This window comes from Pseudopipra pipra, chromosome W (assembly GCF_036250125.1).
Source record: "Pseudopipra pipra isolate bDixPip1 chromosome W, bDixPip1.hap1, whole genome shotgun sequence".
NCBI lineage: Eukaryota > Metazoa > Chordata > Aves > Passeriformes > Pipridae > Pseudopipra > Pseudopipra pipra.
The window spans coordinates 9,328,175-9,350,946 of record NC_087580.1 but is presented as its reverse complement, the minus strand read 5'-3'; the positions used below and the strand labels follow the sequence as shown (position 1 = coordinate 9,350,946).

At 59.2% G+C, this 22,772-nt stretch overlaps 1 protein-coding gene and 2 long non-coding RNA genes across 4 annotated transcripts in view; all 3 read right to left on the bottom strand.

Annotated features, from left to right (window-relative positions):
* LOC135404839 (POTE ankyrin domain family member B-like) overlaps positions 1 to 22,772 on the bottom strand; it is a 199,655-nt gene that overhangs the window by 133,426 nt on the left and 43,457 nt on the right. The gene's annotated exons all lie outside the window — the stretch shown is intronic.
* Positions 226 to 18,245, bottom strand: LOC135406204 (uncharacterized). Of its 2 annotated transcripts, XR_010426222.1 has the most exons (4): positions 17,184 to 17,407; positions 1,143 to 1,163; positions 380 to 415; positions 226 to 261 (listed from the first exon to the last, which is right to left on the bottom strand). It is a non-coding gene; the product is annotated as an uncharacterized LOC135406204 (long non-coding RNA). The 2 variants fall into 2 exon arrangements; XR_010426221.1 differs by lacking the exons at positions 226 to 261; positions 380 to 415; positions 1,143 to 1,163 and adding exons at positions 16,850 to 17,065; positions 17,898 to 18,245 and having other exon boundaries at positions 17,184 to 17,216.
* Positions 15,263 to 16,176, bottom strand: LOC135405180 (uncharacterized). Its single transcript, XR_010425778.1, has 3 exons — positions 16,140 to 16,176; positions 15,814 to 15,879; positions 15,263 to 15,421 (listed from the first exon to the last, which is right to left on the bottom strand). It is a non-coding gene; the product is annotated as an uncharacterized LOC135405180 (long non-coding RNA).

The window sequence follows — 22,772 nt, the reverse complement described above, 5'->3', positions numbered from 1 at the left end:
CTGGACTGGGGCACACTGGGCTGGACTGGGACACACTGGGCTGGACTGGGGCACACTGGGATGTACTGGGGCACATTGGGCTGTACTGGGACACACTGGGCTGGACTGGGACACACTGGGGTGGACTGGGGCACACTGGGATGGACTGGGGCACACTGGGATGCCAGGGTGGGTCGTCGCCATGAGAGGGGAGGGTCTGGGCCCAGCAGAACTCGGGGTACCCACCTCAGACCTCTTCACTCGATGGACATCCATGCCTCCCTGGAGAGAGAGTGTGAGGTGTCACTGGTCACTGGGGTGTCCCCAGGCCCAGGAGGGATGGGGGGACTACATTTCCCCCCATTTCCCACACTGGGGACATCCCAACTCCAGGACTTACCCCAACACATCCACCTCCTCCTTGTCCTGCAATTGGCTGGGGAAGGAGAGCAAAGGTTTAAGCAGGATTGGCCCCTGTGGGGCTGGGGGAGGGACACGGGTGTACCCAGACCCCCCAGCCCATGGTTGGTTTCTAGTCTGAGGGGGAAAATCCCTTCTACTCCCCCAGCCCCACTGCACCCAGTTTCCCCCGGGATCCCTGTTCCTGCAGGGCCCAGGGTGAGGATGGAGACAAGGAGAGCCAGGGGAATTCAGGGCCTGCAGGGAGGGTGGGGGGGAAGGAGGAGGGGACCCAAAGAGGGTGAAGTGGGGGGAATTGGGGATCCCACAGGATGGGCATTGGGGTGTGGAAGGGATGGGACTGTGGGGGATGCGGGTGAGGAGGAAGGGATTGCAGTGGAGGGGACACAGGGAATGAAGCAGGGCAGGGGTGGGGGCAGGAGAAATGGGGAAGGGGAGAAAACTTGAAGGGATTGGGAGGGGGTTTGGGACTGGGGTGTCAAGGAAGGGGATTTCTGGACATGAGTGTCATGGCAAATGGGAAAGGGAAGGGATTAGAGGAGAAAGAAGGGAAGAAATGGTGTGGGAATGATGCCCTGTGTGTGTGTGGTGGGGTGGACTGGGGTGTGTGGGAATAGAGTGGGGGCCCTGAGGAAGGCCCTCCCCGGTGCACACTGGGGTGGACTGGGGAGCACTGGGATGCCCTGGAGGGTGGTGGCCACCAGAGGGGAGGGTCTGGGCCCAGCTCAAGCCCTGGTACCCACCGGGCCGCCGATGACGCCTCCCTGTAGAGAGACAAGGAGACATCACTGGTCACTGGGGTGTCCCCAGTGCCAGGAAGGGATGGGGGGCCCAAAGTTCCCCCCAGTTCCCACACTGGGTGCCCCCCAACTCCCAGACTTACCTCCCCACATTGGACGCCGCCGGCCTGAACGGGCTGCAGGAGGAGAGCAAAGGCTTGGTTGGGGTTGGCCTTGTGGGGCTGGGGGGGACACGGGTGTCCCCACCCCCTCCAGCCCCGGCTGCCCCCCGGGCTGAGCGGGGCTCTTTGGGATTGCGGCTCCCAGGCAAGTTGGGGACACCAGTGCAGGGGGAAAGGCAAGGCATTGAGGGCAAAGCCTGGAGGAAAAGCCCTGGGAATGATCCATGGCAGGGCATTTCCCAGTTTGTGCCACTTCAGCCTGGCCAGGCCTTGTCCCACTTGAGCCCAGTGTGGAGCTGGGGGCTGTTTGTCCTCCTTGGACTCCAGTGGGGCTTGGCCCAGTTCCACCCAGTTTGGGTTGGGCCTTTGCCTTGGCTGGGAAAGAGAGGAGATGGTGGGGAGATGCCCCAGGGGACCAAGAGGATGGGATGGGGAGGCCCAAAAAGGTGGGATTTGGGGTCAGAAAGAGCAGGAAGCAGTGGGACTGTGCCAGGACGGAGCTGGGTGCAAGCATCCCATGAGGAAGCGGAGCTGCAGCAGCAGGAGTTGAATTGTGGGAAGGGGAAGGAGAGAGGGAATTGTGGTCGGAAGAAAGTGGCCTGGCCCGGGGCTGGGGGTGCTGGGGAGTACTGGAGGAGTCCCTGGATTGGGAAGGGGCCCATCCCTGAGCCCATGGCCGTGGCAGGGGGGCCTCACCTTGGCATCTGCCGGGGGGCTCAGCAGGATGGTGAAGAGCAGGGCCACGCTGAGCACAGCGACCTTCATCTTCCTCTGGGCCTGGGCAGCGCTGGCTGAGGCTGCACAAGGGCAGGAGCACATTTATCCCTGCCGGGACTCCTCCCTGCCCCCTCCCCGAGAGCCCCCGGGGCAAAGCCCGGCTGGGCACAGCCCCCAGCCCTGGCCACAAGCCCAGCCCTGGCACAGAGTCCATCCCGCCTGCGGCACCCATCCAACCACCTTCCCCGGCATCCCTCCAGCTTCCTGCACAGGGCAGCTGCCCCTGGAAGGGCCCAGGCACCTGAGGGTGCCGAGGAGAATGGGGACAATCCCACAACAACACAATCCATCCTCCAACAGCCCCAAAAGGCTGATCCGCCCATGTCCTCCTGCCCATCCCTTCCCAGAGCTTTCCCTTTGGGACACCCCAGAGCTCAGCACAGCCCCAAACCCAGCGTGTCTGAGCACAGTTGTGCCTGTTCCCACTTCAGCCCCTTGGATGAACGCGGGGCTGGCACTGACCCCCTTCTTGGGGCACCAGGACCCCGGGATCAGGGAAACAGGGAGCTGGGAGATAAAGGGGCTGACGGGCAATGGGCACAGATGGGTGACTTGGATCTCCAGTCTGGGCAGGCACTGGGGAGCACTGGGCAATGCTGGCCCTGGCACACAAGGGCTGGGCCCAGGGAAGTGCTGGGGTGGTGGCAGTGCCCGGCTCCAGCCCATTTGCGGGCACTGCAGCCCCCAAGTGGTGCAGGCCCAACCACGGCCTCCCCGAGCAGAGCCCAGAGGGACAGATGCCCTTTGCTGGCCCTGCCCCTGTCCCAGCTGGGCACACCGTGTCCTCCCGCATCAGCCGGGCCCCGCTCTGCTGAGCTGGCCCAGGCAGGGGGGGCCAGGCACTGGCAGCCCAGCAGGGCTCTGGCTCCACACTGGGCTGGCCCTGGCACACAGCTGCCCCAGTGCCCCTGTCCCCAGGGATGGCCCTGCCCTGCCCTGGGCCCAGCGCTGGCCCTCAGCAGGATGGCACCTTCCCGCCCCACTCTCCCTCCCTCCCCACCCGCCTCACAGGCCCCTCTGGGCTGGGACCCCCGTGGGCACAGATCAAGGACAGGCACTGAGCGGGGGCTCCCGGCACCTGCCACAGCCTCAATTCTCCACTCACCTTTGGCCACAGTTCCGCAACACCTGCCATCCTTACGGGCCCCTGACCAGACACAAGAGACCATTGTGGGGCAGCTGGGAAAACATCTCAGCTCAATGACTTGACTATTTGCCTTGCATTTTCCCCAGGAGCCGGCAGTGACCTGGAAGATTTTCCTTTTGCCCTTTTCTGCTTCGTGCCTCGTTTGTTGGATAATTGAGGAACATTGACTGAGGAGGGGGCCAGGGGAGGTGAAGCCTCTCAAGAGGGAGACATTGACAGCCCCTCAACACCAATCATCCCACTCTGGACCATCCAAACTGTTGGAGCAGGTGCTCATTGGTAGAGGGAAATGTCCCCAGTTTGGTGTTTGAGAGAGAGATGAATGAGAGACGTGAGCAGGGGGCCTGAGGTGCAGCTGATCCCCCCTGGACTGTCTCCTTCCTTCCCCCTGAGCAGGGCTGGGAGCACCTGGGGAAATTCCTCTTGTTCCTGCAGTCCCTCCTGTGGGATTTTTTCCCACCCTCTGGTTCCAAATGGATTTTGGGCCTGGCCATTCTCCTCAGGCTGTGACCCGCAGGGAGGTGTTGCAGTGACTCCCAGAGGGAAAGGGGAGGAGAAAAGGGGGCCCTGTTCTCCCCACATTTACATCTCCCTTCCCAATTTCCTGGTGCCCTCGGCTTCCCAGAGTCCCTCAGTAGCTACACGAGAGGGGACACCAGACTCATCAGGAGGTGTCTGTTTTGTTGTCCTGGTTTTGACTGGGATAATGGACTGGTTTACAGTCACTGCCCACAACAGGGACTTGTCTCAGCACAGAATCCTGGAATCATGGACTGGGTTGGGTGGGAAGGGACCTTAAAGCTCATCCCGTGCCACCCCCTGCCATGGGCAGGGACACCTTCCACTAGCCCAGGTTACTCCAAGCCACGTCCATCCTGGTCTTGGATACTTCCAAGGATGGGGCAGCCACAGCTTCTCAGGGCAACCTGTGCCAGGGTCTCCCCCTCACAGGGAAAACTTTCTTCCCAATATCCCTCTAAGCCTGCCCTCTGTCAGTGGGAAGCCATTCCTCCTTCTCCCATCCCTACAGGTCCTTATCGAAAATCCCTCTGCAGCTCTCTGGGAGCCCCTCGAGGCACTGGAAGGGGCTCTAAGGCCTCTCTGGAGCCTTCTCTTCTCCAGGCTCAGCAATCCCAATTGTCCCAGCCTGTCCCCAGAGCAGAGGGGCTCCAGCCCTCAGAGCATCTTTGTGGTCTCTGCTGGATCCACTCCAACAGGTCCATTCCTCCTGATCTGAGCCCCCCGAGCTGGAGGCAGCACTGCAGGTGGGGTCTCACCTGAGGGCAGCAGAGGGGCACATTCCCCTCCTCCCCTGCCCCTGGGATGAGCCCCGCACACGGGGGGTTTCCGGACTGGATCGTGTCCCATTTGTCACCCACCAGCACCCCCAGAGCCCTCTCCAAGCAGGGACTTCCATCCCTTCCTCCCCCAGCCTGCACCGATCCTGGGGGTTGCCCTGACCCGGCTGCACCACCTTGGTCTTGTCCAACCTCAGCAGATTCCCGTGTGTGCTGGGAAACGGGGGGAAGGGGAATTCACCCGACTCTTGGAGATTTGTTTGTCTGGTGGTGCCCCAGGGAAAAACCAAACCCTGTCAGTCCCATCTAGTCTGTCCCATATTCCACCCAGGAACCCTCCACCAAACAGATCCACCTGGTGGGGGGAATTCCAGGGCCCTTTTTTGGGGACTGACACGTCACAGCCAAAGGAAAATCCCTCAGTGGGTATTTCCACCAGTTACTCTGGAATCCCCTGTGACATCTCATCCTACCTGTGACAGCACATTCTCCCTGTGACATCACAGCTCCTCTATGACGTCTGATCCATCATATGACATCATATCTTTGCCATGACATCACATCCTCCACTGTGACTTCACATCCGTCCTGTGACATCACATCTTCCTCTATGACATCACATCCTTCCAGTGACATCCCTCCTCTGTGACATCACATCCATTGTATACATAAAATCCTCATCTGTGACATCACATCCTCCCACGTGGCATCTTGTCCTTCCTCTGTGGAATCACATCCTCTCTGTGATATTACAGCTCCTCTATGATGTCATATCCATCATATGACATCATATCTCTCCTGTGAAGTCACATCCTCCACTGTGACATCACATCCGTGCTGTGACATCACAACCTCCTCTGTGGCATCATATCCTCCTCTATGACATCACATCCTCCTCCATGACATCGCATCCTTCCTGTGACATCACAGCTCCTCTATGATGTCACATCCATCATATGACATCATATCTCTCCTATGACATCACATCCTCCTCTGTGACATCAGATCCTTCCTCTGACATCACATCCTTCTTCTGTGACACCACATCTCTCCTATGACATAACATCCCCCTCTGTGACATCACATATGTCCTGTGACATCACACCCTCTTCTGTGACATCACAGCTCCTATATGATGTCGCATCCATCATATGACATCATATCTCTCCTGTGACATCACATCTTGCCTGTGACATCACATCCTCCTCTGTGACATCACATCCTCTTCTGTGTGATGACCTGGAATGTTGGTGCTGAACAAATTACTCAGGAGCAGTTAATTAGGGGTGAGATAAGCAAAGGGTTTAATTGTGCCAAGGCAATGGATGTTACAAGACACGTGCCGCTGTGCTCGAGATGGTACATTTTATAATATTGTCTGTCCAATCCCAAGTGTGTCCACACCGTAGCCTTTGCGCTGGTCCACCCCGGGTCCAGCCCCTGAGAATTGAGTCTGGGGTGTATTTCGGGACCACCTCTTCATCATTCTCATCATCTTCAGAGCACAGAGGGTGTATAGTCACCTAGTTCTTGACTCTCTTTTGTTGTTCAGGCCCTGATATGGCTGTTCTCTAAACAGCCTAGGCCTTGCCTTGACAAGACACTAAACATTGCCACTGAATTCAGGGGTAGATTTGATATGGGGAGCATAGAATGGGGTAACAGGGTTAAGGAATGTGTAAACTACTTGTAATACAGGGAAAGGGAGTGAGGGATGCTGCTTTTCAAATCTAATTCTACTATTTATAAACCTTATAAAGCTTATAAAAATTAGAAAAACAAAAACTATACTAGGGGCTTAAGGCATCAGATACATCACATCATTCCTGCACCATCACATCTTCCTCTGTGACATCACATCCCTCATATGACATCATATCTCTGGGCCCAGCGCTGGCCCTCAGCAGGATGGCACCTTCCCGCCCCACTCTCCCTCCCTCCCCACCCGCCTCACAGGCCCCTCTGGGCTGGGACCCCCATGGGCACAGATCAAGGACAGGCACTGAGCGGGGGCTCCCGGCACCTGCCACAGCCTCAATTCTCCACTCACCTTTGGCCACAGTTCCGCAACACCTTCCATCCTTACGGGCCCCTGACCAGACACAAGAGACCATTGTGGGGCAGCTGGGAAAACATCTCAGCTCAATGACTTGACTATTTGCCTTGCATTTTCCCCAGGAGCCGGCAGTGACCTGGAAGATTTTCCTTTTGCCCCTTTCTGCTTCGTGCCTCGTTTGTTGGATAATTGAGGAACGTTGACTGAGGAGGGGCCCAGGGGAGGTGAAGCCGCTCAAGAAAGAGGCATTTACAGCCCCTGCACCCCAAGGGGACGTGATTGCCTCCACCACAGGGAATTCCATCTCATCCTGGGCACCTCCTCCACTGGCAGTTTGCAAGATCTTTCTCAAAGCCATTCCTGTCCTTTCCTCTCTGCAGGAGACACCTCCAGAGGCTGAGGACTGCTGCCCCCTTCCCAATCCCACTGTCCGTGCTCTTATCCCCAGCAAGGAATCCCCAGCTGGACTCCACACCCTCCAATTCCTCACTCCTGGCCCCAGTGTCCGGCATCTTCCTTAATGATGGAGGACAAGGGATGGAGGGCACCCCGAGCCTGTGACACTGAGCTGAGTGGGGCAGGTGACACACCTGAGGGATGGGATGGCATCCAGGGGGACCTGGACAAGCCAGAGAAATGCTCCCAGAGTGTGGAGAGAGAGATAAGGCTAAAAGTTAACGTAGAATAGGAATTAGAGAGGAAAACTAGCTGCTGCTTCCCGGACAGCAAAGAGACTCCAGCTGCTGCTTCCCGGCTGGGATAAGGTCACGATGCCCCACAAAGCTCCCCAGGCACCCAGAAACAATTGTAGCACTTCTCATTAGAAACCCTCAAACTACTCCTAAACCTTAAGAAATAGCATAAAAGAGAGTTGGATATGGGGAAAGAATTGGAGGGAGATTTCCATTGAACCTCCTGGGATCAACGGAGGGGTTGAACCTGCCTTCCTCCCCCTCAGGGACACCTGCGCTGGGTAGGAAGTGTCAGCTTTGCATGTTAGTCACTGCTTGGAAGGACTAAAGCTGGCTTTTGCTTCCTAATGTATTTGTGCATTGGTTTGGTGTAGAGGTTGTGCTTTGCTTTGCTTTAACAACAAGTTTGAGATTGTTTGAAATGTGTTTTTGCAGCCAGACCCTGTCCCTGACCACCATGAACCTTTAACCTGTGCCAATTTGTATTAATAAAGAGTGTTATTCCTCAGACTGTTGGAGGGAGTCCTTTATAAAGGTGCTGCCAGTTTTGTTGATGCTGGAGTAACTGGTGGAAATATCTACTGAGGGGTTTTCCTTTGGCTGTGACGTGTCAGTCCCCAAAAAAGAGCCCTGGAATTCCCCCCACCTGGTGGATCTGTTTGGTGGAGGGTTCCTGGGTGGAATATGGGACAGACTCGATGGGACTGGCAGGGTTTTGCTTTTCCCCGGGGCACCACCAGACAAACAAATCTCCAAGAGTCGGGTGAATTCCCCTTCCCCCCGTTTCCCGGCACACACGGGAATCTGCTGAGGTTGGACAAGACCAAGGTGGTGCAGCCGGGTCAGGGCAACCCCCGGGATCGGTGCAGGCTGGGGGAGGAAGGGATGGAAGTCCCTGCTGGGAGAGGGCTCTGGGGGTGCTGGTGGGTGACAAATGGGACACGATCCAGTCCGGAAACCCCCCGTGTGCGGGGCTCATCCCGGGGGCAGGGGAGGAGGGGAATGTGCCCCTCTGCTGCCCTCAGGTGAGACCCCACCTGCAGTGCTGCCTCCAGCTCGGGGGGCCCAGATCAGGAGGAATGGACCTGTTGGAGTGGATCCAGAGGAGGCCACAAAGATGCTCGGAGGGCTGGAGCCCCTCTGCTCTGGGGACAGGCTGGGACAATTGGATTGTTCAGCCTGGAGAAGAGAAGGCTCCAGAGAGGCCTTAGAGCCCCTTCCAGTGCCTCGAGGGGCTCCCAGAGAGCTGCAGAGGGATTTTGGCCAAGGACCTGTAGGGATGGGAGAAGGAGGAATGGCTTCCCACTGACAGAGGGCAGGCTTAGAGGGATATTGGGAAGAAAGTTTTCCCTGTGAGGGGAAGACCCTGGCACAGGTTGCCCTGAGAAGCTGTGGCTGCCCCATCCTTGGAAGTGTCCAAGACCAGGATGGACGTGGCTTGGAGTAACCTGGGCTAGTGGAAGGTGTCCCTGCCCATACCAGGGGGTGGCACGAGATGAGCTTTAAGGTCCCTTCCCACCCAACCCAGTCCATGATTCCAGGATTCTGTGCTGAGACAAGGCAAGTCCCTGTTGTGGGCAGTGACTGTAAACCAGTCCATTATCCCAGTCAAAACCAGGACAACAGGACAGACACCTCCTGATGAGTCTGGTGTCCCCTCTCGTGCAGCTACTGAGGGACTCTGGGAAGCCGAGGGTACCGGGAAATTGGGAAGGGAGACGTAAATGTGGGGAGAACAGGGCCCCCTTTTCTCCTCCCCTTTCCCTCTGGGAGTCACCACAACACCTCCCTGCGTGTCACGGCCTGCGGAGAACGGCCAGGCCCCAAATCCATTTGGAACCAGAGGGTGGGAAAAATCCCACCGAAGGGACTGCAGGAACAAGAGGAATTTCCCCAGGTGCTCCCAGCCCTGCTCATAGAGAAGGAAGGAGACAGTCCAGGGGGGATCAGCTGCACCTCAGGCCCCCTGCTCACGTCTCTCATCCATCTCTTTCTCAAACACCAAACTGGGGACATTTCCCTCTTTCAATGAGCTGCTGATGCCACAATTTGGATGGTCCAGAGTGGGATCATTGGTGGTGAGGGGCTGTCAATGTCTCCCTCTTGAGCAGCTTCACTTCCCCTGGGCCCCTCCTCAGTCAATGTTCCTCAATTATCCAACAAAGGAGGCACGAAGCAGAAAGGGGCAAAAGGAAAATCTTCCAGGTCACTGCCAGCTCCTGGGGAAAATGCAAGGCAAACAGTCAAGTCATTGAGCTGAGATGTTTTCCCAGCTGCCCCACAATGGTCTCTTGTGTCTGGTCAGGGGCCCGTAAGGATGGAAGGTGTTGCGGAACTGCGGCCAAAGGTGAGTGGAGAATTGAGGCTGTGGCAGGTGCCGGGAGCCCCCGCTCAGTGCCTGTCCTTGATCTGTGCCCACGGGGGTCCCAGCCCAGAGGGGCCTGTGAGGCGGGTGGGGAGGGAGGGAGAGTGGGGCGGGAAGGTGCCATCCTGCTGAGGGCCAGCGCTGGGCCCAGGGCAGGGCAGGGCCATCCCTGGGGACAGGGGCACTGGGGCAGCTGTGTGCCAGGGCCAGCCCAGTGTGGAGCCAGAGCCCTGCTGGGCTGCCAGTCCCTGGATCCCCCTGCCTGGGCCAGCTGAGCAGAGCGGGGCCCGGCTGATGCGGGAGGACACGGTGTGCCCAGCTGGGACAGGGGCAGGGCCAGCAAAGGGCATCTGCCCCTCTGGGCTCTGCTCGGGGAGGCCGTGGCTGGGCCTGCACCACTTGGGGGCTGCAGTGCCCGCAAATGGGCTGGAGCCGGGCACTGCCACCACCCCAGCACTTCCCTGGGCCCAGCCCTTGTGTGCCAGGGCCAGCATTGCCCAGTGCTCCCCAGTGCCTGCCCTGACTGGAGATCCCAGTCACCCGCCTGTGCCCATTGCCCGTCAGCCCCTTTATCTCCCAGCTCCCTGTTTCCCTGATCCTGGGCTCCTGGTGCCCCAAGAAGGGGGTCACTGCCAGCCGCCCTTGCCTGCAGAGACTGGGGAGCATCCTCCTCTGTGACATCACATTTTTCCAGTAACATCATATCCTCACCTGTGACATCACATCCTTCCTGTGACATCACATCTCTGCTATGACATGACAGCTCCCCTGTGACATCACATCCTTCCTGTGACATCACACTTCTTCCATGGCATCACAGTTCCCCTGTGACATCCAATCCTCCTCTTTGACATCACATCATCCCTGTGACATCACATTCAGCATATGACATCGCATCCTTCCTGTGATATTATATCATCCCTCTTACATCACGTCCTTGTTGTGACATCACATCTTTCCTATGACATCACATCCTTCCCATGACATCACATCTCCCCTGTGACATCACATCCTCCCCTGTGACATCACATTCATCCTGTGGGGACTGGGGGGGACTGGGGGGCACTGAGAGGGACTGGGGGGGACTGGGTGGACTGGGAGGGAGTGGGAGGGACCAGGAAGTGACTGGAAGGGACTGGGTGGGACTAGGGAGAACTGGGGGGTACTGGGAGGGACTGGGAGGGATGAAGAGGGACTGAGGGGAACTGGGAGGGGACTGGGAGCAGCTGGAGGGAACTGGGAGGGACTGGGGGGAGATTGGGAAGGACTGGGGCGGTCTGGGAAGGGAATGAGTGGGACAAACTGAGAGGACCTGTGTTTGACTGGGAGGGGACTGGGAGCAATTGGGGGGCATGGGGAGGGACTGGGGGGGCACTGAGTGGGACTGGGAGGCACTGGGAGGAACTGGGAGGGCAGTGAGAGGACCGCTCCCCAGCTGTGACCCCCCCGTGACCTCCCCTGTGCCCCCCCACGTTCCTGGGGTGCCACGGGAAGAACATCCTGCTGTCCAACGGGAACAGAACGGCCTCCAGGCTCTCCAGCTACAACCAGGGGCTGGTGGTCATGGGGCAACCCCTCCCCCCAGCCGCCTCTTCCACGTACCCCTCCCTGGTGACGTCACAGGGGAGCGTGGTGATGTCACATGGGAATGTGGTGATGTCATAGGGCATGTGGTGATGTCATGGGGACATGGTGAGGTCATGGGGGCATGGTGACATCATAGGGAAATGCGCTGCTGTCATAGGGGAACATGGTGATATCATAGAGTGCATGGTGATGTCATAGGGAAAGTGATGATGTCATCTGGAGCATGGGGATGTCATAGGAGAGTGTGGTGTTGTCATAGGGGAACGTGGTGATGCCATAGGAGGCACAATGATGTCTTAGGGACCATGGTGATGTCATAGGGACCATGGTGATGTCATTGGGGACCATGGTGGTGTCATAGAAGAACATGGTGATGTCACAGGGGACCATGGTGATGTCATGGGGGAGCATGGGGATGTCATAGGAGAACGTGGTGATGTCCTGGGGGCATGGTGATGTCACAGGGAGCATGGTGATGTCATAGGGGACTGTGGTGATGTCAGAGAGGAACGTGGTAATGTCACAGGGGGCATAGTGATGTCTTAGGGAAGGTGGCGATGTCATGGGGGAATGTGGTGATGTCATAGAGGGCAGGGTGATGTCATATGGGAATGTGTTGATGTCATAAGAGAGCATGGTGATGTTATAGGGGAATCTGGGGATGTCATAGATTAACACGGTGATGTCATAGCGGAGCATGGTGATGTTATAGGGGAACATGGGGATGTCACAGGGGAACATGGTGATGTCATAGGGCAACACAGATGTCATAGGAAACTTGGTGATGTCACAGAGGAATGTGATGGTGTCACAGGGGAATGTGATGATGTCACAGGGGAACATGGTGATTTCATAGGGGAACGCAATGATGTCACGGGAGAATGTGCTGATGTCATAGGGAGTGTGCTGATGTCACAGGGGAATGTAGTGACATCACAGGGGTACGCGCTGACGTTTGGGGGTAGCCGTGTGATGACATCACTCCATGTGTCAATGACATCATCGCGGTTGTCAATGGCATCACGGTGACATCACGGTGACGTCACCCAGGTGCAGATCGACACCCTGAACCCACAGTGGAGTTCCTCGCTGGCCCTGGGGGTCACAGGGACCCCCCTGGGGACTCCCCCCTCCCTGCCTGTGCCCACGGCCTCAAGTGCCCGGCCTGGAATGGCCACGGAACCCCCAAAATATCCCCCCAACCCCCCCACCGGGACCCTCAAACCTCTCCTGGGACCACCAACACCCCTGGGACCCCCAACATCCACCAGGGACCCCAACCCCCTCCGCCCTCATCCTGTATCCTTCAGAGAAGGGGGGGGTCTTCCACAATGCCAGGAAGGTCAGGGGGACCACCAAAAACACCCCCTGAACCCCCCCACGAGCCCCAAACCACCCCTGGGACCCTCAAACTAACCCGACCCCCCTGGGACCCCCAACATCCACCAGAGACCCCCAAACCCCCCCACCTCCAGCCTGGATCCTGCAGAGGAGGGGGGGTCTTCCACAATGACAGAAAGCTCAGGGGGACCCCCAAAATATCCTCCAAACAACCCCCGGGACCCCCCAACCACCCCTGGGACCCCAAAACCACCGCCAGGACCCCCACCCCTCCGCCCTCCCAAGATCCCTGAGCCCACCCAACCCCCCCACCCCCAGCCTGGATCCTGCAGAGGAGGGGGGTCTTCCACAACGCCAGGAAGGTCAGGGAGCTGCCTTGCTCCCAATGCTGAAGAAACAAATCCCTTGCTGCTTAAAGATGCCAAGTCTCTCAGCAGTTCTGTTATTCCAAGGTTTTTCGGCATCAGTTCATATCCCCCCTTGGAGTCTGTTTTGCCTGGGAAGGTGATCAGGAAGTGACCTCTGCCAGCTCTTGGCTCATGAATGAATCCTTGGCTGATTTTTTCTCTTCTCTGTCCAGTTGCAGAGGGGAGTGAGAGAGCGGCTTTAGGGGTTCCCTGGTGTCCAGCCAGGGCCAACCCACTACACCTGCTGTCTGTGCCCTGTGACTGGACCTGGTGACAGTGATGGAACGGAGCATGATGATCCTCCCTCCCTTCCCTGGGTGCTGCTGGACAGACCTGGTGTCTGAGCCCAGCGGGAACACCTGATCCCTGTCTGTGCACTTGTCCCTTAAGGGGACAGGCATCCCTCTCGTGCCCAGTCCTTCAGCCCCTCTGCCACCCACCACCACAGCAATAATTCCTCCCGTCAGACCCCAAAGCCAAACCCCAAAGCCGCCGAGCGCCGGCAGCGCCGGGAGCCAGACCCGGCAAAGGGCTCCTGCCCCTGCGCTCTCCCGGCGGGCGGGAGAAGCCGTGCCTGGAGCCGCTCGCTTTGCGCTGGGCTCTGCTGCCTCTGCCCCTTCCCACCACCCCACCTGCTTTTGGACAAACCTATTTCTTGATCCTGAAATGCAGGGCTGGGGCAGGATGGTGTTGCCAGGTCTTCCCGGCTCCTTTTGTTTCTCAGCTCTGCCTGGCTCCGGGGCACGGCTCGGCCTTTGGCTCTCCCCGGCTCTTTTTGCCCTTCGGGTCTCCCCGGCTCCTTCCAGCCCTCAAGAGTTCACAGTGACATCGCTTTGGGGTCCTTTGATATCGGCCCAAGGATGCTCCTCTGTGGCACAGCGGGGCCTCCTGGAGCCATGGGGACATTGGGACACTCCAGGGACACATGGAATCAAGGCTGCCCCTTGACCCTGTGGCACCTCCTGGTGCTCTGGGGCACCTCTGACAATTCCTGGCCTCCTGATGGCAAGGAGGAGCCTGTGACAATGCAGGGCCTCAGGGACCCAAAGGCACCCTGTGACACTGGGGCACCTCGTGGTTATTGGTCTCTTCTGACAGTTCTGTGCAACCACAGAGAGGCAAAACAGTGGAGCCTGAGCGTGTTGATCCAAACTATTCCCATCTCACCTGAAGATGTCCCTGCTAACAGAGGTCCTGTGTGTTCCCTCTGCTCTCTGGGCACTTGCATCCTTTGAGAGCTGCCCATCACTGCAGTAGCCAAGAGCACAGGGCGGGGGATCCCCTGGAGGGGGAGCAGAGACATCTTTCCTAGATCACCTTGCTCAGAGCCCCGTCCAACCTGGCCTTGAATGTTTGCAGGGATGTGGCATCCACCACCTCCCTGCAAATGTCTTCCTGTGTTTCATTCTCATCATCAAATATTTCTCCCCTCTCTCTAGTTTGAACCTCCCCTCTTTTAGTTTAACTCCCTCACTGCCTGTCCTATTGTGACAGGCCCTACTGAACCCTTTGCCCACATGTCTCTAAGAAGCTGCCTTGAAGTACTGGAAGGCCCCAAGGAGGTCTCCCCACAGCCTTTAATTCTGCAGGCTGAAGAGCCCCCACTCTCTCAGCCTGTCTCCATCAGAGAGGTGCTGCAGCCCTGGGATGCCCTTGGTGGCCTCCTCTGGAAGTGCCCCAAGAGGTGCGTGTCTTTGCTGTGCTGAGGAGCCCATGGAGCTGCAGGAGATGCCAGGGCTGGCAGGGGAATCCCCCCAAGCCATTGCCATTGCGGGCGGGTGCGTTGCAGACAGCCAGAGGAGCCCAGAGCTGGAGGCAGCACTGCAGGAGGGGTCTCAGCTGAGCGGAGCAGAGGGGCAGAAGCCCCCTCCCCTGCTGCCCACGCTGTGGGATGAGCCCAGGACACGGGGGGTTGTGGGCTGTGAGCTCCCATTGCTGGCTCCCATCCTGCTTTTCATCCCCCACTATCCCCATGGCCTTGGATGCAGGGCTGCTCTCCATCCCTTCAGCCCTGAGCCTGGCCCTTGACATCTGGGGGCATTTGACACCCGCTGGCTCCTTTGATCCCCTTTCCCATCCCTCCCAGAGCACAGGGAAGGACTGAGGGGCCTTGGCTGATTGTCCCTGACCCTCCCCTGCCCCGACACCAAGCTGTGCTCCTTGGGGACGGTGCTTGGACAGCCCCAGTCAGACCCTGTTTCCCACTGTGCCCCCAAACCACCGGGTGCCCCAGGGGACGTGGGAACACACATGGACACGGGAAGGCACCCGTGGAGGTGGGAACACACCCACCCAGACAGACACAGAGCATTTGTTTTGCTGCAGGGGTTTATTGATTCTTGCAGGGAAATTGCCAGGGCACCCAGGGGATCAGGGGGGTCCTCCAGGGATGATCATCTCCTCATGCCGCTGGAGGGGGCCAGGACACGGGTGTCACCACCACTTCCAGTCCTGAAAGACAGAGCCCCAAACGTCCCCCCCGGTGTCCACAGGGACATGGCAGGGGCCTTGTCCCCACCCGTCTGTCTGCAGGGAGCTGGGGCAGGAGAAGGGAATTGGATGGTGAGATCCATGTGGCCCCCAGAGCCCCTGAGCCCGGGATGCTCTGACACCTCCCCGAGCCCCTCCCTGCCCTCCCGGTGAGCCTGGGGGTCTGCAGAGCCCCCAGTGCAAGGCAAGGCTTGGGGGCAGCTCTGTCCAGCTGCCCCGGGACACGGAGCAGGGACAGCCCCCTGCGTGTCCCTCTGCTGTCCCCAAGCTCTGCCCACTGCAGAGGGCTCAGGGACCCCCCAGGGCCCTGCCAGGCTCCTTTGGGGGGGCGAGGAGCCTCCCATATTTCTCACCTGGACATGCAGAGAGGCAGCCGAGCGTCACTGGCGCATCAGCTCCACCTGGTCAGCCACGGGGGGCTGGGGACAAAGGCAGGGTTAGAGACACACTGGGCTGGTTCTGGGAGACACTGGGCTGGACTGGGACACACTGGGCTGGACTGGGACACACTGGGCTGGACTGGGACACACTGGGATGTACTGGGACACACTGGGATGTACTGGGGCACACTCAGATGTACTGGGGCACACTGGGCCGGACTGGGACACACTGGGATTCTGGGGAGAGTCATGGCCATGAGAGGGGAGGGTCTGGGCCCAGCAGAACTCGGGGTACCCACCTCAGACCTCTTCACTCGACCGATGCTCATGCCTCCCTGGAGAGAGAGTGTGAGGTGTCACGGGTCACTGGGGTGTCCCCAGGCCCAGGAGGGATGGGGGGACTACATTTCCTCCAATTTCCCACACTGGGGACATCCCAACTCCAGGACTTACCCCGACACATCCACCTCCTCCTTGTCCCGAGATTGGCAGGGGAAGGAGAGCAAAGGTTTGAGCAGGATTGGCCCCTGTGGGGCTGGGGGAGGGACACGGGTGTCCCCAGACCCCCCAGCCCATGGTTGGCCCCTGGTCTGAGGGGGAAAAGCCGTTCTGCTCCCCCAGCCCCACTGCACCCAGTTTCCCCCGGGATCCCTGTTCCTGCAGGGCCCAGGGTGAGGATGGAGACAAGGAGAGCCAGGGGAATTCAGGGCCTGCAGGGAGGGTGGAGGAGGAGGGGACCCAAAGTGGGTGAAGTGGGGGGAATTGGGGATCCCACAGGATGGGCATTGGGGTGTGGAAGGGATGGGACTGTGGGGGATGCGGGTGAGGAGGAAGGGATTGCAGTGGAGGGGACCCAGGGAATGAAGCAGGGCAGGGGTGGGGGCAGGAGAAATGGGGAAGGGGAGAAAACTGGAAGGGACTGGGAGGGTCTTTGGGACTGAGGTGTCAAGGAAGGGGATTTCTGGACATGATTGTCGTGGCAAATGGAAAAGGATTAGACGAGAAAGAAGGGAAGAAATGGTGTGGGAATGATGCCCTGTGTGTGTGTGGTGGGGTGGACTGGGGTGTGTGGGAATAGAGTGGGGGCCCTGAGGAAGGGCCTCCCCGGTGCACACTGGGGTGGACTGGGGAGCACTGGGATGCCCTGGAGGGTGGTGGCCACCAGAGGGGAGGGTCTGGGCCCAGCACAAGCCCTGGTACCCACCGGGCCGCCGATCCCGCCTGCCTGTAGAGAGACAAGAAGACGTCACTGGTCACTGGGGTGTCCCCAGTTCCAGGAAGGGATGGGGGGCACAAAGTGCCCCCACTTTCCACACTGGGTGCCTCCCAACTCCCAGACTTACCTCCCCACATTGGACGCCGTCGACCTCAATGGGCTGCAGGAGGAGAGCAAAGGCTTGGTTGGGGTTGGCCTTGTGGGGCTGGGGGGGACACGGGTGTCCCCACCCCCTCCAGCCCCGGCTGCCCCCCGAGCTGAGCGGGGCTCTTTGGGATTGCGGCTCCCAGGCAAGTTGGGGACACCAGTGCAGGGGGAAAGGCAAGGGATCGAGGGCAAAGCCTGGAGGAAAGGCCCTGGGAAGCGGCCATGGCAGGGCATTTCCCAGTTGGTGCCAGTTCAGCCTGGCCAGGCCTTGTCCCACTTGAGCCCAGGGTGGAGCTTGGGGCTGTTTGTCCTCCTTGGACTCCAGTGGGGCTTGGCCCAGTTCCACCCAGTTTGGGTTGGGCCTTTGCCTTGGCTGGGAAAGAGAGGAGATGGTGGGGAGATGCTCCAGGGGACCAAGAGGATGGGATGGGGAGGCCCAAAAAGGTGGGATTTGGGGTCAGAAAGAGCAGGAAGCAGTGGGACTGTGCCAGGACGGAGCTGGGTGCAAGCATCCCGTGAGGAAGCGGAGCTGCAGCAGCAGGAGCTGAATTGTGGGAAGGGGAAAGAGAGGGGGAATTGTGGCCAGAAGAAAGTGGCCTGACCCGGGGCTGGGGATGCTGGGGAGTTCTTGGGGTGCCCCTGGATTGGGAAGGGGCCCATCCCTGAGCCCATGGCCGTAGCATGGGGGCCTCACCTTGGCATCTGCCGGGGGGCTCAGCAGGATGGTGAAGAGCAGGGCCACGCTGAGCACAGCGACCTTCATCTTCCTCTGGGCCTGGGCAGCGCTGGCTGAGGCTGCACAAGGGCAGGAGCACATTTATCCCTGCCGGGACTCCTCCCTGCCCCCTCCCCGAGAGCCCCCGGGGCAAAGCCCGGCTGGGCACAGCCCCCAGCCCTGGCCACAAGCCCAGCCCTGGCACAGAGTCCATCCCGCCTGCGGCACCCATCCAGCCACCTTCCCCGGCATCCCTCCAGCTTCCTGCACGGGGCAGCTGCCCCTGGAAGGGCCCAGGCCCCTGGGGGTGCCAAGGGGGTGGGCAGGGAGCTGAAAGCAGCTGCATTCCCTGTGGGGACAATCCCACACAACACAATCCATCCTCCAACGGCCCCCAAACCCTGATCCACCCATGTCCTCCTGCCCATCCCTTCCCAGAGCTTTCCCTCTGGGACACCCCAGAGCTCAGCCCAGCCCCAAACCCGGCGTGTCTGAGCACAATTGTCCCTGTTCCCACTCCAGACCCTTGGTTGAACGCAGGGCTGGCAGTGACTCCCTTCTTGGGGCACCAGGGCCCTGGGATCAGGGAAACAGGGAGCTGGGAGATAAAGGGGCTGACGGGCAATGGGCACAGGCGGGTGACTGGGATCTCCAGTCTGGGCAGGCACTGGGGAGCACTGGGCAATGCTGGCCCTGGCACACAAGGGCTGGGCCCAGGGAAGTGCTGGGGTGGTGGCAGTGCCCGGCTCCAGCCCATTTGCGGGCACTGCAGCCCCCAAGTGGTGCAGGCCCAGCCACGGCCTCCCCGAGCAGAGCCCAGAGGGGCAGATGCCCTTTGCTGGCCCTGCCCCTGTCCCAGCTGGGCACACCGTGTCCTCCCGCATCAGCCGGGCCCCGCTCTGCTCAGCTGGCCCAGGCAGGGGGGGCCAGGCACTGGCAGCCCAGCAGGGTTCTGGCTCCGCACTGGGCTGGCCCTGGCACACAGCTGCCCCAGTGCCCCTGTCCCCAGGGATGGCCCTGCCCTGCCCTGGGCCCAGCACTGGCCCTCAGCAGGATGGCACCTTCCCGCCCCACTCTCCCTCCCTCCCCACCCGCCTCACAGGCCCCTCTGGGCTGGGACCCCCGTGGGCACAGATCAAGGACAGGCACTGAGCGGGGGCTCCCGGCACCTGCCACAGCCTCAATTCTCCACTCACCTTTGGCCACAGTTCCGCAACACCTTCCATCCTTACGGGCCCCTGACCAGACACAAGAGACCATTGTGGGGCAGCTGGGAAAACATCTCAGCTCAATGACTTGACTGTTTGCCTTGCATTTTCCCCAGGAGCCGGCAGTGACCTGGAAGATTTTCCTTTTGCCCTTTTCTGCTTCGTGCCTCGTTTGTTGGATAATTGAGGAACATTGACTGAGGAGGGGCCCAGGGGAGGTGAATCTGCTCACGAAAGAGGCACTGACAGCCCCTCAACACCAATGATCCCACTCTGGACCATCCAAATTGTGCCATCAGCATCTCACTGGAAGAGGGAAATGTCCCCAGTTTGGTGTTTGAGAGAGAGATGGATGGGAGACGTGACAAGGGTGCCTGAGGTTCAGCTGATCCCCCCTGGACTGTCTCCTTCCTTCCCCCTGAGCAGGGCTGGGAGCACCTGGGGAAATTCCTCTTGTTCCTGCAGTCCCTTCGGTGGGATTTTTCCCACCCTCTGGTTCCAAATGGATTTGGGGCCTGGCCGTTCTCCGCAGGCCGTGACACGCAGGGAGGTGTTGTGGTGACTCCCAGAAGGAAAGGGGAGGAGAAAAGGGGGCCCTGTTCTCCCCACATTTACGTCTCCCTTCCCAATTTCATGGTTCCCTCAGATTTCCAGAGACCCTCAGCAGCTGCACCGGGAGGGGGGGGGGGGGGGGTGGGGCAAAACCAGACTCATCAGGAGGTGTCTTTCCTGTTGTCCTGGTTTTGACTGGGATAATGGACTGGTTTACAGTCACTGCCCACAACAGGGACTTGCCTTGTCTCAGCACAGAATCCTGGAATCATGGATTGGTTTGGGTGGGAAGGGACCTTAAAGCTCATCCCGTGCCACCCCCTGCCATGGGCAGGGACACCTTCCACTAGCCCAGGTTACTCCAAGCCACGTCCATCCTGGTCTTGGACACTTCCAAGGATGGGGCAGCCACAGCTTCTCAGGGTAACCTGTGCCACGGCCTTCTCCCCTCATAGGGAAAACTTTCTTTCCAATACCCTCCTAAACCTGCCCTCTGTCAGTGGGAAGCCATTCCCCCTTCTCCCATCACTACAGGTCCTTGGCCAAAATCCCTCTGCAGCTCTCTGGGAGCCCCTCGAGGCACTGGAAGGGGCTCTAAGGCCTCTCTGGAGCCTTCTCTTCTCCAGACTGAACAATCCCAATTGTCCCAGCCTGTCCCCAGAGCAGAGGGGCTCCAGCCCTCCGAGCATCTTTGTGGCCTCCTCTGGATCCACTCCAACAGGTCCATTCCTCCTGATCTGGGCCCCCCGAGCTGGAGGCAGCACTGCAGGTGGGGTCTCACCTGAGGGCAGCAGAGGGGCACATTCCCCTCCTCCCCTGCCCCCGGGATGAGCCCCGCACACGGGGGGTTTCCGGACTGGATCGTGTCCCATTTGTCACCCACCAGCACCCCCAGAGCCCTCTCCCAGCAGGGATTTCCATCCCTTCCTCCCCCAGCCTGCACCAATCCCGGGGGTTGCCCTGACCCGGCTGCACCACCTTGGTCTTGTCCAACCTCAGCAGATTCCTGTGTGTGCCGGGAAACGGGGGGAAGGGGAATTCACCCGACTCTTGGAGATTTGTTTGTCTGCTGGTGCCCCAGGGAAAAACAAAGCCCTGGCAGTCCCATCTAGTCTGTCCCATATTCCACCCAGGAACCCTCCACCAAACAGATCCACCAGGTGGGGGGAATTCCAGGGCCCTTTTTTGGGGACTGACACGTCACAGCAAAAGGAAAATCCCTCAGTGGATATTTCCACCAGTTACTCCAGCATCAACAAAACTGGCAGCACCTTTATAAAGGAATCCCTCCAAAAGTCTGCGGAATAACACTCTTTATTAATACAAATTGGCACAGGTTAAAGGTTCGTGGTGGTCAGGGACAGGGTCTGGCTGTAAAAAAAACTTTGAACAATGTCAAAATTGTCGTTAAAGCAAAGCAAAGCACAACCTCTAAACTAAACCAATCCACAACTACATTACGATGCAAAAGCCAGCTCTAGTCCTTCCAAGCAGTGACTAACACGCAGAGCTGACACTTCCCACCCAGCACAGGTGTCCCTGAGGGGGAGGAAGGCAGGTTCAACCCCTCCATTGATCCCAGCAGTTTCAATGGAAATCTCCCTCCTATTCTTTCCCCATTTCCAACTCTCTTTTATGCTCTTTCTTTAGGTTTAGGAGGAGTTAGAGAGATTCTAATGAGAAGTGCTACAATTGCTTCTGGGTGCCTGGGGAGCTTTGTGGGGAATCATGACCTTATCCCAGCCGGGAAGCAGCAGCTGGAGTCTCTTTGCTGTCCGGGAAGCAGCAGTTGGCTTTCCTCTCTAATTCCTATTCTATGTTAACTTTTAGCCTTATCTATATTTCAACACTCTGGGATCATTTCTCCGGCTTGTCCAGGTCCCCCTGGATGCCATCCCACCCCTCAGGTTTTTCACCTGCCCCGCTCAGCTCAGTGTCACTGGCTCAGGGTGCCCTCCATCCCTTCCTCATTCCCTTTGGTGGAGGCAATCACATCCCCTTGGGGTGCAGGGGCTGTAAATGCCTCCTTCTTGAGCGCCTTCACCTCCCCTGGGCCCCTCCTCAGTCAACGTTCCTCAATTATCCAACAAATGAGGCACGAAGCAGAAAAGGGCAAAAGGAAAATCTTCCAGGTCACTGCTGGCTCCTGGGGAAAATGCAAGGCAAACAGTCAAGTCATTGAGCTGAGATGTTTTCCCAGCTGTCCCACAATGGTCTCTTGTGTGTGGTCAGGGGCCCGTAAGGATGGAAGGTGTTGTGGAAATGTGGCCAAAGGTGAGTGGAGAATTGAGGCTGTGGCAGGTGCCGGGAGCCCCCGCTCAGTGCCTGTCCTTGATCTGTGCCCACGGGGGTCCCAGCCCAGAGGGGCCTGTGAGGCGGGTGGGGAGGGAGGGAGAGTGGGGCGGGAAGGTGCCATCCTGCTGAGGGCCAGCGCTGGGCCCAGGGCAGGGCAGGGCCATCCCTGGGGACAGGGGCACTGGGGCAGCTGTGTGCCAGGGCCAGCCCAGTGCGGAGCCAGAACCCTGCTGGGCTGCCAGTGCCTGGCCCCCCCTGCCTGGGCCAGCTCAGCAGAGCGGGGCCCGGCTGATGCGGGAGGACACGGTGTGCCCAGCTGGGACAGGGGCAGGGCCAGCAAAGGGCATCTGCCCCTCTGGGCTCTGCTCGGGGAGGCCGTGGCTGGGCCTGCACCACTTGGGGGCTGCAGTGCCCGCAAATGGGCTGGAGCCGGGCACTGCCACCACCCCAGCACTTCCCTGGGCCCAGCCCTTGTGTGCCAGGGCCAGCATTGCCCAGTGCTCCCCAGTGCCTGCCCAGACTGGAGATCCCAGTCACCCGCCTGTGCCCATTGCCCGTCAGCCCCTTTATCTCCCAGCTCCCTGTTTCCCTGATCCCGGGGTCCTGGTGCCCCAAGAAGGGGGTCAGTGCCAGCCCTGCGTTCAGCCAAGGGTCTGGAGTGGGAACAGAGACAATTATGCTCAGACATGCCGGGTTTGGGGCTGGGCTGAGTTCTGGGGTGTCCCAGAGGGAAAGCTCTGGGAAGGGATGGGCAGGAGCACATGGGTGGATCAGACTTTGGGGGCTGTTGGAAAATGGT